The sequence below is a fragment of the Vitis vinifera genome, chromosome 4 (assembly GCF_030704535.1).
Source record: "Vitis vinifera cultivar Pinot Noir 40024 chromosome 4, ASM3070453v1".
NCBI classification, from domain to species: domain Eukaryota; kingdom Viridiplantae; phylum Streptophyta; class Magnoliopsida; order Vitales; family Vitaceae; genus Vitis; species Vitis vinifera.
In genome coordinates, this window is record NC_081808.1 from 18420513 (window position 1) to 18426248 (window position 5736).

At 32.8% G+C, this 5736-nt stretch overlaps 1 long non-coding RNA gene across 1 annotated transcript; it reads right to left on the reverse strand.

Annotated features, from left to right (window-relative positions):
- Window positions 1-309: 309 nt before the first annotated feature.
- LOC100854246 (uncharacterized) lies at window positions 310-1355 on the reverse strand. Its single transcript, XR_785691.3, has 2 exons — window positions 1271-1355; window positions 310-602 (listed from the first exon to the last, which is right to left on the reverse strand). It is a non-coding gene; the product is annotated as an uncharacterized LOC100854246 (long non-coding RNA).
- Between the last annotated feature and the right edge of the window lie 4381 nt (window positions 1356-5736).

Here is a 5736-nt window from a genome sequence, read left to right on the forward strand (position 1 = left end):
AACAATTTTTATTTATTTTTAATCAAACCATATTTCCAAGAAAAAAATATAGGAAATGAAAACTATCTTTAAAAAAATGAAAGACTAGAAGACACTTTCCGAAGCATTTACTTATTTTGACTCTTTTATATAAAATTAAAATAATTTAAAAATTGCATCAAACTAATTTTACTTATGTTAGATGTAACAAAGTCGCTCTTTTAAATCAAGATATAAAATGGTGATTGAACCATAACCAGCTGAGATGGTGAAAGTTTGATATAAGAAATTATATTATTTTTTATATATTTTTCATAATAAAATTAAGCATCAAGACATAATTTTAGTATCGATTTTATTAAATAAAAATGGTGAACAAATCCACCAATTATTAATCTTGCCAATGTGTTTGGCGAATTATTACATTGTTGGAAGATGACATGGCTAAAGTGGAGGAGAGCAAACCGCTTGACATGCGCAAGTGTGATCAGACTTAAATTGTGTGCAATGGCATCCGTGAAGCATGCTACTTGCACCATACTTTCCTGACATCTCGATGAAGCAACCAAGATTCTCAGATGGACATTTTCCCGGAAAATGTTCAGTCACAGTACAGAATGGCCCTGCAAGAATAAATGAAAGACCAAGTTTGTATCAACATTTTTTTTCCTTTTTTTTTTTCTTTTTTAAAAAGATGGATTTTGAGATATATCTCTAGAATTTTTTTGCAAATTTAATAAATGAGAGTTCCTTATTTTATTTTCCTTTTTTAAAAAAAATAATAAGAAAAATAGAAAATATAAGAGCTTGTTTAGAAACTACTTTTTGAAAAGAATATTTGTTTTTTTCTAAAGAATATAAAATAGTTTTTTAACCTAGAAATGTGTTTGGAAAATCTTTAATTGAAAATGTGTTTTTGATAATTTATTTCAACTTTTGTATTTAGAGAATAAGGTAAAAAGAAAAAAAAATTATATCTGAGTTTTCAAATAAAATTTTGTTTTTAAAAATATTATGAATTGATTTTAAAATGTATTTAAATATTATTTTTTGAAAATTATTTTTGAAAACATCATGACAGAAACTAACCATATATTTATAATTGTTTTTTGATGTTTTGTAAAATAAAAATATGTTTAAGATTTTAAAATATTCTTAATCTTTTTCTATATTATTAATTATATTTTATATTTTCTCATTGATAATTTCTATTTCCACATTGATAATCATGTTTTCCTATTTTTTTATTTTAAAGAATATAAAATTACTTTAAAAAATAATTAATTAGTACCTTGAGCTTGACCGAAGGTAAGCAGACTTGACAAGATAACGAGACAAAGCATGAGAGGTACTGCCATCTTCTTCATGATTTCTTTATTTTCCAACTCTTTCAATCATAAGAGTAAAAATAATCAAATTTATAGACATTTAAATCACATACATAGAAGCTACAATAATTTCGGCAATTAGTTGAATATTTTATTTATTATCTTATTTTAAAAATAAAAAATAAAAATGATATCAAATCAACATTAATTTATTACTCTAAGGGATTGGAATGGATATGAATATTTTATTTTTATTCCTAATTTTGGAAATGAATTTGGTTATTCCATTTCTAGTGGTTGGATGACCCTAAGAATTTAATATTGAAATGATTATCTAATGAATATTTTATTTTTATACCTAATTTTGGAAATGAATTTGGTGATTCCATTTTTAGTGGTTGGATGAACCTAAGAATTTATTGAAATGATTAACTATTTCCATTTTAAGGTTTGGTAATAATAGGAATGAGAATGAAATAGAAATAAATTGATAATAATATCCTTACGCATAATTTAAAATAATTTTTTTTTATTTTCATTTAAAAAAATAAATAAATTTTGAGAGTTTTTTTTGTTACTAAATAATAAGACTAAAAAAATAGTCTTATTATGGGATGAAGAGGCATCAAGGTTTGATGAATAAAATGTAATGGTAAAATAGTAATTTTAAACTATTTTATATATTTTTTTATGAGATGAATGAATAAAATTTGATCTACTTGTGAAGAATTGAAAACTCATTGATAAGTGAGATTTAATTTCTACTAGAATAATTTTTTATTTCATTCCTACCTTTCATAAAATTTATCCAAATATGGAAATGAGAAGATAAGGAATGAGATGTTGTGGACCCTGTATTTCGGCTCATGCGCTTCCACTCGATGGCGAGCTCGCTTCTTATTTAAAAATAATTTATTTTTTAGAAAATGACTTAGAGTCGCCACTTATTTTTGTTTTATTTTTTAAAATGGTAAAAAAAATAAGAAATAAAACCCTAAGTGTGACTCCTTATTTTGGAAAAGGTGGTCTGTGAAAAACCGGATCGGGCTCGGAGGTCAGGTTACTTATTGAAAAGGTACGATAAAGACCGTAGCACCCCTCTAAGTCCCTAAAGATGGGTCTCTACTAATAAAATGAAGCAATCATGACAATTGGTAAGGAAATCAATGGGTATCGACATGATCACACGTTGAAAGTCAAAAACATGCATGGGGAATGATCAGAGTGAGAAGGGATGCGTACCTTAGCAACGATCAATAAAGCGCTAGCATGAAATGTGATTAGTGCTCAATAATGATCATAGAATATGCTACACATGTTACTAAATTGAGCAAAAGATGATCAAATATCACACTACGCTTCACTCAAATTTATTTTTAAATCTCTGATGTTGGGCCCCCACCAAAGCCCAATTATTTTTGCATGAATTAATTCAATAAATTCCATCACTTGGAATTACGAAATTAATTCTTGCTTATTTTAAAAAACATAGGAGTTATGAAAGTTGTGTGCCAAAAAGAAAAATGGTAGCAAAATTTGATTAAAAATGTGACTTTTAAGACCTAAAAACTCTAAAGATGAAAGATGGGGAAGTTGGTATTATTTGAAAACCAGAATTTGAGAAAATATTGACAAAATGGGGCTTGGGGAAATTATTTTCAAAAGCAGGGAATGAGAAAATGGAAGATGACACATGGTCCAAAAGTGGCCATGCAAACTATGCAATAAGCATTTTCTTCTGGGCGCATTTTTCGAGGAGTACTCCGTCTGATCTTCTACCTCAACTTTCTTGTTTAACTCTTCAGACTTTAGAAACTCCATGACCAATTTTCCATCATCACCTTCTCTTTTCAATGCAATGAGTCCAATTTGAAAGACAAATTCATCTTCTGTTCCAAGTCGCCTTGAGGAAATGATCACAACTACTACATTTTTGCCATTCCATTCATTTTCAGCCGTGTAGGATGTCCATTCATCATTCTGGGTTTTCACATATTCCCAATAACAAGCATGGAGTCCTCAGTTAGCAAAGATGCATGGATCCATTATTACAGTAATAAGCATGTCCATCTTAATAATCCCTCCAATCGTGTTCCTCACCACCCATAAGTGATCAACCATCCCTCGCGAACCCACGTAACCACATCATTGAACACCCTACGTGTTAGCTTATATCGAGCTACTCTTCTTGATAACTCCTAGGACTTGGACGGCTTTATCAAGGTTAAGCATCTTCGTTTTTTAGAACTCCAGCATAGCATGGTAACCAGCCAGAAGCGGCAAGTCACTGTAGAACGTGCAAGCAACCAAGGAATACACATCCTGGTGGTGTTTATGCAGAAACAAATTTCATCTCTTCTATACTTATGCATTGTCCAATAGACAACTCCCATTGATGTGCACTGGTAGATGCCTCGAGCAGTGAGCTATATGCGTACAAATCTGGTGAGAGGGGAAATACCGTCATCATCCACACAGGTATTAGAAGCGAACTTAGATCTTCTGAATTCTTCAAACAACCCTTTAGCTTTAGAAAACATATTATTCCATCCATAAACTTTCAGCATGACATTTATGGGCCTGATATTGGAGAAACAATGATACTTCCTTTCACATGATTTTACAAATATCTGAATACTTCAAATATCACAATGGGTTTCCCGGGTGCTAGGCTTACTGACAGAACAATGCTAATCTTCAACTTCTGACCTGATGGTAGCGCGAACTCACTCGACATTAGCATCTTCATCATAGCTAGCATCAGTTTCCGCCCTTGGGATGCAATCTGCGTTCCATTAGTGCCCCATCTTCACCCATAGAACTCACCCAGATCATCAAACTCATTTCTGCCATTGCTACATCCTTCATTGGGCAGCAGCAAATACAGCACCTCAAATGGATTTGTAGGGAATTAAACCAAATTCCCAACCTGTGAGAAACAAAAAATAGAGAAAAACACACGCCAAAGAAAAACAATCACACGCACAAGACAATATTTACGTGGTTTGGTAATTTGCCTATGTCCACGAAGTTGCAGAGATATCACTATTATCAGGGAAGAATACAGAGTACAACATAGGCGGCTATAATATTTTCTCTCTATATATAACATGGCAACCACACCACACTAAAAAACCATAATTACAAAAGATGGTTCCACAATGGGCTAAACAGGCCCAACAAGCCTTAGTAAATCTCCCATTAAAAAGTCATGCAATATTATTCGGGTCAGGTCGCCAAACCAGATCAAACAAAAAACTATGCTCCACAAAACCCCACAAATCTCCCACTTGGAGACTAGTTCAATCACCAACATCAAACCGTTATCATTCAAGAAACAATCCCTCATTCCTGCAACTCATCCTCCTGTCCTCAAGCTAGAAGACCAATTGAAGCTGCGCACAGCTTCAACTTCTCAATAGTGACACCCTTAGTCAGCATGTCTGCCGGGTTCTTAGATCCACAAATCTTCTCAAATATTACTAGTTTATCTTCAACAAGGTAACAGATAAAGTGGTATTTTGTTTGTATATGCTTCGACTTTGAATGAAAAGCCGATTTTTTGGCAAGAAAAATTGCACTCTGACTGTCACTGTGTAGAATGCCCATCTCCTATTTCTTACCCAATTCATTTAAGAAACCATGTAGCCAAATCATCTCCTTTCCAGCTTCAGTTGTTGCAACATACTCAGCTTCTGTAGTAAACAAAGTAACAATCTTCTATAGATTTGAAGCCCATGATATAGTTGTACCACCTAGAGTAAAAACAAACCCAGTAGTACTCTTTCTACTATCAATATCACCAGCAAAATCAACATCTACATAACCCTGTAGTTTCAAACTTGCACCTGTGAAACAAAGACATGTATCTAATGAACCCTTCAGATATCTTAGAATCCACTTGATTGCCTTCCAATGCTGCTTTCCAGACCTACTCATGAATCTGCTCACAACTCCCACTGCATGTGCAATGTCTGGCCTTGTACACACCATAACATACATCAAGCTGCCAATAGCTGAGGCATAGGGCACCTTGCTCATATGGTCTCTTTCTTCTTCTGTCTTCGGTGACTATTCTTTGCTTAGTTTGAAATGACTCCCTAAGGGTGTGCTCACTGGTTTAGCTTCATTCATGTTGAACCTGTTGAGAAATTTCTTCACATACTTTGACTGTGAAAACTTCAATGTACCATTAGCCTTGTCTCTAATGATTCTCATACCAAGGATTTGCTTTGCAGCTCCCAAATCCTTCATTGCAAACTGTTTGGACAATTGCTTCTTCAGATTATTAATCTCCTCAATGTCAGACCCTACAATAAGCATATCATCCACATACAACAGTAATATGATGTAAGAATTGCCAAAAGACTTAACATAGCAATAGTGATCAGCTTCATATCTCTTGAACCCAATTCTATGCATAAAACTG